Consider the following 12,920-nt stretch of genomic DNA (forward strand, 5'->3'; position numbering starts at 1 on the left):
TGAATGTCTACCCACCTAGAACATGCAAAACGTTTACTAGTATACATGTAGTAACTAGTAAACTATACTACTAGACCGATTTTTACTCAAACGGCTTTCCAATAGAGAAATAACAAGAGAACATTCACCTAAGAATAGAAATCCTCATTTTTGTTCTGATAAATATCAATAGTATCAGTACAAAATGTAAACAGTGTCAGCATAAAATGTAATTTGAAATTAATAGAAATGTCAAAGAAAATCGGTTATTCAATCTGCTCAGATTAATGAATAATACTCTCACTACTGCTAAAGTTATATAATTGTTGGCCGTGTACCCCATTCACCGTCCAATTGAAATATAGGACCCATATATAATATTATATTCCACTTGTTATCATTATATTTTCCAATCCGTTTGGGATTAGTGGCTTAAGTGTTGCAAGCAATATAAAAACAACAGTTAAAGTTAGACGCTTCTCATACATTTGTCAAAGTGCAGAATGCTTCCCTTCATGCAAGAAGAAATCACAACTCTTATTCATATTTTGTTTTTTAGCCTTTAATAAACAAGAGCGACTTTTGTTAGGAATAGAGTTATGGAGTGCTCAGCTCGTGAAGCTCACGAATTACTCATTAAAATATTGACGAATTGCCTACGTGCCCCCTCCTAAAACAAGTTACAGAAGTCGCTAGGACAGAACAAAATTTTTGTCTCGCCTACATAGCAGAGCGAGACAATAATTGGCGCCTCTTTTTGACGACGGGGACGGCGTCAACACTGAAATCTTAACCAAAGTTAAGTTTTTGAAATGTCGTAGTTCATGAAACTTGGAAACAAGGGTAATAAAGTATAGCAAAATATCCTGACTACGTTTGTTTAAGGTAACATATCTTTAAATTTTTTTGTTAGTTGATGGTGGACTGCATGAAAGAAGCAGCCACCATCCCCTTTCACATCTAATATAATTCGAAGACAGAAAGTAGCGAGATTTTCCGTCAGACGTCTTCTGAAAAGTTCTGTTCCAGTACTCCTTTGAGTCCTCTCTGTTAATAAAAAGATTTTAAAATGTTTAATTGATAATTGCATGTCTTACATTATCAGAGGGACGACTAATTTAATGATGAGAAGGAGCTGAATCTCCCCTTTATCGTTTACTTTTATTTCACCAATGATTTCTAAGAGGTAAGGGACACGTCCGCTATGTTTTAATTTCTGATATTGTTAACGTTTGCTTGATATCTCAGTTTAAAATTATTTATTATCACATTTTCGTCGGCCTGATTCATACCAATAAACAACGCAAACAACCCTTTGTTGTTAGCAAAATTAAAAACTAGAATCAGATATTCCAAAGCGTGTGTAAGATTAAAGCTAATCTCCCACATTAGATGTATTCAATTTTAAAAATACAATATAAAAAATGTACGTCGTATTATACAAACTAGCAGATATTCAGATACACCCGTGTATCTGACAAGTTCGATGGTATAAGTAACATTGAGATGTTTTCTATCATGTAGTGTATATGATTATAAAGTGTTTTGAATTGGAAACATGCGCTAAATGTAAATATTTATTTTGATATCAATATATGAATTGAGTAATTTGAATTTATTTCGCGTTGTGTTTATGTTAATCATCAACCATAATCTTGAAATACAATGGATCGTTAGCTTGTATGTAGATTTAGTTGTATGTGAAATAATATGTAGAGTTTATGGAGTTTTGAAACTTTTGGAAACGTACTTGAAGTAGATCTAATTTAGTTGATTTGGGATTGTGGGGGCCTAACTTAAAAATAGCATTACCTGCCGTTGATACGGCGTGCTAAGAATTTTTATTTAGTGTTTGAGATCTACTTGACGCCCCCCCCCCCGTAGGGATAGTAATTTTTAGTTTGCTTGTGAAAGAAATATGCACCAGTCGGTGACTGGCCGTTTTCTTTGGGGACTTCTCATTTAACAGTATTTTACCTAGACCAATTGAGAGGTCCCTCATTAACTGGTTCACATGCTTTGCAAAGTACAAAATTAATGAAGTTAACTTTCTGCCGGTTCATCCGTTTGTACAGGGGCCGCGGAACGGTTTACAAAGTGGAGGGGAAGGGGGCTGCTGACCATGCAAAAAATCACATTCATAAAATTATGGTAATTTTTACGTTTTTGCACACGGTTTTGACAAAAGTGGGGAAGGGCCTGAGGCCCAAGTGGGGAGGGCCTGAGGCCCCCAAACCCCCACTTCCTCGGCCCCTGTTCTATCCATGGAATTACCCGACTAGATGACTGCAAACTGCATGATTTTGCAGTGTACAAAGAAAACGTCGAATCCAATATCGTTTGGAAAATGACCACAAAAGCCGTTATAGAAATAGATTAATTGAATCTGTGAAATCATTAAGTCCAAAATGTTTTTATGCATGTTTTTATTTTGTATGTAATTGTAATGGTAATTATACATCAATAGAAATGTTTTGACCTTGTGGGCAAATAACGGCTCTTTTTTTGGGGGGGGGGGGGTTGATATTCGGTTGGCAAGCAAAATCCACAGAGTGACACACGAAATGTTGACGTGCGCACAAAATGTGCCAGTCCAGTCTTTCTTTTTGGTAAGTGTCAAATATCATAGAGTCTATGTCAACTATTGTATGAGAACGCCCCAAAGCAGGGTAGGAAATACACTGTAACTCAGCTCTAAGGCCGATTTTTTAGCTCCCCATATGAACTAAATAAATCTAGCCTCCAAATAAAAAAATAGCCGTCAGTCAATTATCCTCATAGCCTAGGGTTCAATGTATAACATACTGACATCACTAAGGTCGAAATACATTCATGACTATGGTGGTCAACTGGTCATGAGATTTGAGCCATGATTCAAAGGAAACAAATATTCAATTTGGCATAACTGAACATTTTTTGCCGTGAAATGTTTCTTTTCCAACAATTCATCGAATAGGTAGGGAATCAAATATGTTTCATGCAACTTTTTCTCGACCGTGCGTCATTCATATTTTACGAAGAGGGTCTCATAATTATGAAAAAAAAGAAGAAATGGATGTTTCAGTTATGAACTTTGATTTCCGAATAGATAGCAGTAAAAGCTAGAAAAATCGTAAAATTGCTCGTCCAAACGAAAATTTGGTAACACCATTTTCATTGTTCTAACTCAGTCATGCATGTTTTATGACCATTGATATGGTCTTTAAATGACAGAAAGAAATCATATATTTCGATTTATACATCACATGAGGAAAAATTATGATTATGGCAGCAAAAACTTTCACCGAATTACGGTTTCGTTTTTTCTGGGGATTCACTATATTCTAACTTCTCAATGAGACATCAAATTATCAATCGATATACACTGTTGGTCATAAAGGTGGAATAAAATATTTTTGAATAAAAATCGACAGTTTTGTTGGTATTTGAAAGGCTACGCGTAGACAAAATGGTAATTGAGTGATTACATTATGTTTCCCCATTACACAGGTGACATTATAACATGAGAAATTTGGATTACGTAATAAATTCTTTTGTTGTAGTCTATAAAAGCCTATGCATATGATATTCTGTCCCTTTTCCTGATTTAGCACTGTGTATAAGAAGGTTGCATTTTTTCGAGTTCCTTGTACCGTTTGGAATAAAAATCGGTAGAGACGTTCCCTGGACTATGCCTGGTCCAACGGCAACAGCAACACGCGAGAGAGTGGTAGCACTGTGACAGAAGGGCTACAAGCAGACTGATATCGCAGAAGTCCTAGGGATATCACAGAGTGCAGTCTCTAAGATCCTGAAACGTCAACGTGAGGCGGGGAATGTGCGGCCACGGAAATCTCCAGGACGTCCCAGATTGACCACAAGAAGAGATGATCGCCAACTGTTGAATTTCAGCCGCAGAAACCGGAAATTGACCACGAGCCGTCTTCGTCGCTTGTGGAGGAGATGTCATGGATCAACGTTTCCCGGTCAACCGTTAATCGCAGATTGCTCCAACATGGTTACCGAGCACGACGGTTGACCAAATGTCCACACGTGTCTGGTCGCCACAGAGTAGTTCGTCTTCTTTGGGCTAGGGAGCACAGAAGGCTTCGTCCAGGACATTGGCAACATGTGGTCTTCACGGACGAGAGCCGGTTCATCCTTTACCGAGAGGATAGGAGACAACGAGTTCGTCGATTAGCCGCGGAAAACCTTCGCAATGAATGAATCCACGAGACGACTCAAGGCGGAGGCGGCTCAGTGATGATATGGGCCGGCATCCATTATGGAGGGGAAACGCCATTGGTGGTTCCGGACGGAAACGTCAACGCCGCCGCCTACAGGGATATCTTGGAGTTCCACTGTCTTCCATATGCAAGACGAGTGTATGGGCACCTTTTCCGACTGCAGGATGACAACGCTAGACCGCAGAGGGCCACTGCAGTAAAGGAATTCCTGGAGGCAGAGGGCGTCGTACAGTTGCCATGGTCAGCTTGTTCGCCGGATATCAACCCCATAGGGCACATACCACTAACTATTTCCCCATAGACTCATGTGTTAAAAATGAGATTTGAAAAAATCGCCAAAAATAAGTCTTAGAAATGACATCATCCACACCTTTATCATTTGGTAGTGTATCCAATATCCTTCAAATGCTAAAGATATGAAAAGGTGTTTTTCAATATTTTTTCGCGCTACAGGGGCTCAAACCAAGACTACGTGCAAACTTGGTTGCAGTCACAGTGCTCACAGGGTTTCTTGGGCAACTAATTAAGGTCCCATAAAATCTAGCATTGACAAATTACTGCTCTCCCATGGGGCTGAACAGATCCAGTAGTAATCCCTCTCTATGCCCATATGAAAAAAATTGCTGAGATATGCACCGTTGATTTTATATGAATATTTTTCCAACCATTACGTCATTTTAGGTACTGGTCTAAAGGGGATTCCCGAAATTGCCGGATCCTATTAGTGGTGTGCGCCCCATAGAGCATGCATGGGATGCCCTACGTATGTAGGCCGAGCCATCAACGACAGAGAGGTCATTCCTCAAAATCTGCAGGAGTTGGCAGATGCTCTGAGGGAAGAATGGGACGCTATGCCTGTTGACGTCATCAACAAGCTAGTGGACAGCATGCCACGACGTCTGCATTCGCTGGTTCGTGCCAGGGGTGGACATACCCGATACTAGTGACTGAGTAAGAACAATGACTCAAGTTTGATGCAAATTTGTCCATGAAATCACAAAAAAGAAGTCATCTGGAAAACTGAGAGAGATTGAAAATAAATATCTTATGATTCTTTAATTTACTGTATATTGTCGTCATTGTTGTTCTATGCTCATGACATCCATCGCTTAGGACATAAACTTGTAAAATATCACTGTCAAACGTGTGTAAAAGGCAGAATAATAAAGTAAAGTGGTAATCATGCACCATAAATGCCATATTCATATCATTTTGTAATAATTACGCTGTGAAAACTTGATGAAAAAAAATATTCCACCTTTATGACCAACAGTGTATGTTCATGTTTCACCATGTGTTCCTAACTCTCAAATTTGGGCGGAGGTACTTGTCTAGGGAGCCAGCTTGCTTTAGCCTCTCCGCTTTTCTTTTTCGATTTTCGCAAACTGAAGATTTTTTGCTGGCCATGATACTTGAGAACTTTGTAGTTGGGCGTGGCTGGGCGCCATGAGTTGCAGACTGGCGAGTTTGAATTCGCTCCTTGCCCGCTTTCCAGACCATAATGCGCATGCTCGTAACTTCGAGAATTTCTCGGAAATCTCTTCGGGACGGAATGTATGAATGCGGAAATAATAACACGAATTCTTGTCATGTGATCGAGGCGGTCTGATACGGTTATTATCAATTTCCACTTTCCAAATAACTATGGAGCCGCAAGTTATCCCGACCTACAACTAGCTACACGTCGGGTCATTGCTTGCTTGTTATTGGTGTTGAACATGACGATGTTAACATGTGCTTTGTAACCTATGCAATTATAGGTATATGGCTTAAAAAGAATGCAACTTGTATAACTTATACTAGTTGCATTCTTTTTAAGCCATACCCATACACAATTTCAGCGCCCCCTAGTTCTAACATCAATTTGGCGCCCCCCTCGTTCGAACATCAATTTGGTGCCCCAAGTTCGAATAGCAATCTGGCGCCCCTAGTTCGAACATTCAATCGGCGCTCCCCGATGTCGAACATAAATTTTGCGCCCCTACGTCGAACATCAATTCGGTGCAACCCCCCCCCCCCTACGTCGAACATCTATTTGGCCTCCCTAGGTCGAACATCAATTTGGCGCCCCCAATTGGAACATCAAATTGGCGCCCCTAGTTCGAATACCAATTCAGCGCCCCCTAGTTCAAACATCAATGTGGTGCCCCTAGTTCGAACATCAATTCGGCGCCCCCCTAGTTCGAGTAACAATTCGGCGCCCCTACATGTAGGTCGATCATCAATACGCCCCCCCCCCCCCGTTCGAATATCATTTCGCCCCCCCCCCCCAGCTCGAGTATCAATTTGGCGCCCCCCTAGTTCGAACATCAATTCGGTGCCCCCCTAGTTTGAGTATCAGTTTGGCGCCCCCCTAGGTCGAACATCGATTCGCCCCCCCCCCCAGTTCGAGTATCAATTTGGCGCCCCCAGTTCGAACATCATTTTAGCATCTCTTCGAACATCATTTCGGCGCTCGAATATCAATTCGGCGCCCCTACATGTAGGTCCAACATCAATTTGGCGCCCCATAGTTCGATTATCAATTTGGCGCCCCCTAGTTCCAACATCAATTCTGAGCCCCCCTAGTTCGAGTATCAATTTGGCGCCCCCCCCCTAGTTCGAACATCGATTCGGCCCCCTTCCCCCCCCCCCTAGTTCGAGTATCAATCTGGCGCCCCCAGTTCGAACATCATTTTAACATCCGGCCCTTCGAACATCATTTCGGCGCCCCTACATGTAGGTCAAACATCAATTTGGCGCCCCTAGTTCGAATATTATTTCGCCCCCCCCCCCTAGCTCGAGTATCAATTTGGCGCCCCCCTAGTTCGAACATCAATTTGGCGCCCCAACGTCGAACATCAATTTGCCCCCCCCCCCCCCCCCCCGTTCGAACATCAATTCGGCCCCCAATTCGAACATCATTTTGACATTCCTTCAAACATCATTTCGGCGCCCTTTTGGTTCGAACATCATTTTCTTTCCTGCTCTTCCTCTTTTTTCTCTTTTTTTCTCCTCTTCTTCCTTCCCCCTCTTCCTCTCTCTTTTCCCCTCTCTCTCTCTTCTCTTCTTTCCTCCTTCCTCTCTCTTTTTTCTCCTTTTCCTTTCCCCTCTCCCCTTTCCTCTTTTCTTTCCCTCCTTTTCCTCTCTCTTTTTTCTTCCCCTTCTTCCTTTCTTCTTTTCCTTCCCCTCTTCCCCTCTTTTTTCTCTTTCTTTCACTCTTCTTTTTTTTGCCAAGGGGGGGGGGGCAAGGCCCCCTCGGCCCCCCCGTGGATCCGCGCCTGCCCTGGGTATGGTCGTGAGAGCCTGACTGCAGAAGGACCCATACATATGGTCGAGGAACCAGACGTAGTTTCCGGTAATGAACAGATGTCAGTGGTTGCAGTACGGACTCAGACCAGGGGCGGATCCAGCTTTCGCCAATAGGGGGGGGGGGCCGAAAAATATTTTCATCAACATTTTTCTCGATTTGCCACTATAATCTGATTTTTTTTTTTCAGGGGGTAGTCCCAACTAAAGACTAAAGTTTTAAGAATATGTTAGTTTTTATTGTTATAAACAAAATAAGGTATCTCATGTGGTCTTAATATATAATGCGAGCGCGAAGCGCGAGCTCAAATTATTTGATATTTTATCTCCATAGACCTGAAGATTCTGATGAGATTTTATTATCATGAAAAAAAGATAAGTATCCAACTAAACATTGTGAGCGCGAAGCGCGAGCCGAAATTTTATTATAGTAACGTGAAAAGGGACTCAATTAGGACTGTTCTTTAGTGATTAATGAAGAGGGTACAAGTATCACCCATTAAATAATGAGAGTGCGAAGCGCGAGCTCAAAATTTTTTGATATTCCGACCTGACAACTGGACAATCTAAGCGCGTTTTTATTTAAATAAAGAACAAATTGTGTGTTCACAAACAATTACATGCGAGCGCGAAGCACGAGCTTAATTTGTTGATATACTGACATGATAAAGGAGAATTTTGACAAATTTTGGTAAGAATTTTCAGAGGATGGGTAACTCACAAATCAAGCAATGCGAGTGCACAGCGCGAGCCGAAAATTTTGATAAACAATTTGTTTAAATCAAACAAAATAATGATAGCTTGATGTGCGAGCTAAAATATTGTGTGCAAATTGATTTCAGAACTGGATATATAAGTGCCATTAATCCTCTTGAATGGGATTTATTACACAAGCAATGCGAGCGCGAAGCGCGAGCGATTTTTTTTAAAGGAGAATGAAACTCTTGGAGCAAGTTAGCTTTTGTGAAAGCAGAAAAATCAAAGAATAAGATCAACAAAACTTTGAGTAAAATAGGACTAGCAATAAAAAAGTTATGAGCATTTGAATGTCGAGATCACTAATGCTATGGAGATCCTCCCATTGGCAATGCGACCAAGATCTGTGATGTCACACACGTACAACTCTCCCATTTGGACACTGAAAATATACCCCAAAACATCTCTTTTTGCTCATTCTAATCATATGACAAACGATTCATCAATTATATAATGATGTGAAACCTCTGTACTTGTCATCTCATAAAGAGAACACCTCACCTTGTGATAGACTCTATAAAAGTGAGAATATAAGTGAAATAAGTACTAAAGTAATGAGGGAGTTGTACGTGTGTGATATCACAGATCTTGGTCGCATTGCCGTTGGGAGGATCTACATGGCACTAGTGATCTCAATATTCGAATGCTCATAACTTTCTTATTATTCATTCAATCTTCCTCAAACTTTCAACAATATGTTTCTTTGATTTTTCTCTTTGATATGGATTCAGCTGGTTTCAAGGGTTTCATTCTCCTTTAAATATAAAGTCTATTTTCCAATTGATCCCCTCACTTTTTTCTTGTTTTCTTTCGGGGTCGGGCCGGGCCGGCCGTTACGAGGCTGCAAATTACACATCATGGGTATGATACCTCTTTTTCTTTCTGTTTTTCATAGTTTCTATCAAGTTAAATAGTACACTTTTTTCTGCAGGTTGTAAAAAAATAGGGGGGCCGGGGCCGGCTCGGCCCCCTCCTGGATCCGCGCCTGCAGACGTAGTCGTGGTACTGAACAGACGTGGGTGCAGTGCTGAACAGACGTTGGTGCAGTACGGTATCGACTATGGGGTCTCGAAAAGCACCCTAAACTTGTAATTTCCATATTCTGAAAATGCACCCCTTAACAAGTATTGGCGTGTGAAACCCTACCCTTAACAAGTATTGGAAACAAAACGATACTCTTGGCAAATATTCCCTGAAATGAACCCCTAAACAAGTATGTACAGGAATGTTTTATTGTTACGGGTCCTTCGGTCGTCGGCTTTACCTTATTTTGGTTTATTAGTACGACCCCACCTTCTACACCTCGCGCAAATCAGACTCTAAACACGAAGTTTTGGGGCAAAATGGACACCCTTTATAAAACATTCTAATTTTGTTTTATCATTCCCGCAAATTCGACCCTAAACACGTAATTTTCCTTGCGAAATAGACACCCTTTTTCATTATTTTTGTGTTTTTTGACACCCTAATCACGTTACGTACGTAACGTGCCCTATCGTGAAAAGGACATCCTTTTTACGTGTTTTTTTGGTCGCGCATGGTATCCACTCGTCAATGTAAGTGCCCCCCCCCCCCCCGGGAGGCAGGTATCCTGACAAGAGCGAGCTGCCGGCGGACCGAACACCCACGCCCGCCGCCGAATCCGTCACAGTATATTGTTTTCTTTCATGTAAGATTTCAATTGATTACTAACAAGTTTCTCAAGAATTTTCGAAACAGTTGGTAAAATTGATATGAGTCTAAAATTACAAGGGTCATCCTTGTTACCAGATTTAAATAATGGTATTACTTTAGCAGCTTTAAACTGATTAGAAAAAACACAATCTAGCAGTGACTTATTAAAAAGATAAGTTAAAGAAGGAACTATAACAGCAGAAGATAACTTTAAAAACTGTGCAGTGATTCCATCTATTCCACATGAAGGTTTATTTTTCAAGAGATTAAATTCCTTTAAAACATCTGCCTCTGATAATACTCTAAAATTGAAAGAAGATATGGCTTGATACTCTTGATGAGATATGGATTCATTTATAATAGGAATTGTGGATGCTAAATGATTACCAACGTTTGCAAAATACTCTTTAAATTTTTCACTTTTTTCGAACAAACTTTCACTATCTGTTTGAAATGTATTTTTATTACTATTGGTACGTGGTAATAAAGATGTCAAAACTTTCCAGCTGTTACCAGAGTTTTCTTTTATTTTCAATATCTTTTCCGAATAATATTTTTTCTTTCTTTTCCTTATCTGAAAAGTAACATTATTTCTCCGTTTTCTATATTCTTTCATTATTATTTCATTTTTATTTCTCCAAGCTTTTCGCTTTAATATATCTCTTTTTCTTACCAATTAAAAAATATATGAATTCATCCATGGAGACTTCTTATTTCTAATTTGCTTGCTCTTGATAGGCATATGCTGGTTAACAACATTCATAAGTAAACCCTCCCATTTACTGACTGCTTCACTGATACACGTACAATCAAGAATTTCATGCCAAGGTTGATTACTTAAATCATCTAAATAATATTCTAAATCAAAACCAGAAAAATTTCTATAATTAATAACTCGAGAAGAATTTTCAGTCTTTGACTTTCATATTAAATGACTTAAAGAGTGATCACTCATTCCAACATGCAAAACACCATGTGATATTATTTTCTCAATTGAGTTAGTTAACATATGATCAATGAGTGTCATTGCTTTGCTGTAATCCTGGTATAATCTGTTGTATTAATTTGCTGTAGTGAAAATAAGTTATATATATCACTTACACGTTTTAAATCGGACGATCCAGATATTTTCAGTAAATCACAGTTTGTGTCTCCCATGACAATAATTGAATAATTAAAACTATCCAAGAATGATAACAGATTTTCATATTGAAGATATAAATGAACATTGCTATTTGGTGGTCTATACCAAGTAAGAAAAATAATTGGATTAGAGAATTTTGGTCGAATAATGAATGGGATGATTTCTAAAGAATTTACAACATCATATTTGATAAGTTCAAAATACAAAGAATTACGTATATACACGGCCACTCCGCCACCATTCCTATTTCTGTCTTTTCGAACAAGGTTAAAATTATCAATATTTAGTTCACTGTCAAAAATAGAATCATCAAGGAATGTTTCATTTAATGCAAGAAGACGAACATCATTACTATGTAAAAACAATTTGATTTCATCTATACACAACAACAAAAAAGTCCCCCCTTGAACAAACATCAATAATTTCCGAACCAATGCGAGTTTTTGATATATCTTTACATGAGCGTGTAGGTAATTTCATAAGCTACCCTCTGAGTAAATGTTATGGACGTATTTTACGTCATGCTTCAGTGAGCACCGTAAGAAGGCCAAAATGTCACTTTTCAAAAGTCACAAGCCAAAAATCATGACTTTGATTCCATTTTATTGGAACTGATTCCACATTCTCATCATGAAAAATAGTCAGAAGGCTTTTGGCTAAATTTCACGGTTGAATAAACACAAGTCCAAAATTGCTATATTGGATTTTTTACACATTTTCATCAATAAAAATGATAGAATATGATGACAATTATTTTTGGGAAGAGTATCTTCAACAATATTCATGGTTTCACGGTTCAATGAACATTTATTGAAAACAAAAAATACGATTTTCAATATCATAGGCAAGTATTGTTTCATTTTGGTAACTGAAACTGATCTTTTATCGTTATGTTCATAACCAATTAACATGCTTCAATGATTCAAAGGCGTTTAATTAAGCATTCACGCTTGAATGAACATGTGGAATGTGATTAGCTCTTTTTTACGTTTTTGAAAAAAATGCAACTTGTAACTATGGATATCTGTCACAAACCTCCTTGCATGGTTCATTTGATTTGATTTTTATGAAAATCCCGATGTTTAATGCATCAGTGAGCACACAATATTCGAAAATTATGCAAATGACAAGAAAGTTCAAGGCCTTGGCCCTACTCTGTGCCGTATCGAATTGTTATTTTGGTGTGCGCGCCTTTTGGATTGTGTTACTCTGAAGCCATGTGCAAACTTTTATGAAATAACTGTTGGCAGAAGTAACAAAAACCGTCCATGAAACAAACCCCTTAACATATTTGTTAAAATTTTGACTTCCTCTCTCATAGACTTGTGTACGTTATGGGTACATATGTTTAAGAATAAGTAACCCCTTATTCAATATGGTGGAACTTTTTTTCAAGGCTGTCTTTAGCAATGTCATTTGGCAGTAATGTTTATCATACTATGGGCACAATTCTGTGCAAAAATGAAATCGATTTGTTTATTTACGGATGAGTGAGCACACGCATCAAAGTGAGAAAATGGGTATTTTCAATGTCACAGACTCATTTTAAAGGATAATAAGGTGAATATTGGGGGCAAATTCGGTCTCAAATGTGACTTTAATTGCTGTCGTTTTTATCATCCATCATTTCTATCACCACACACTTACCGAACTTAACATTTTCATGGTTGAGCGAGCACATTCGAAAACTTAGGAATGAATACTCTTTATACTGCATAAATGTATTCTTTTCCTAACAATTTCTCATGATCAGTTTAATTTATGGACAAATCAGTGGTGGATCCAGAATTTAAAAATGGGGGAGGGGCCTATAATCGGGGGAGCCACCAACATTTTCAAATTTTAATATGACC

The sequence above is a fragment of the Lytechinus pictus genome, chromosome 15, assembly GCF_037042905.1.
Source record: "Lytechinus pictus isolate F3 Inbred chromosome 15, Lp3.0, whole genome shotgun sequence".
In the NCBI taxonomy this organism is placed as follows: Eukaryota; Metazoa; Echinodermata; class Echinoidea; order Temnopleuroida; family Toxopneustidae; genus Lytechinus; species Lytechinus pictus.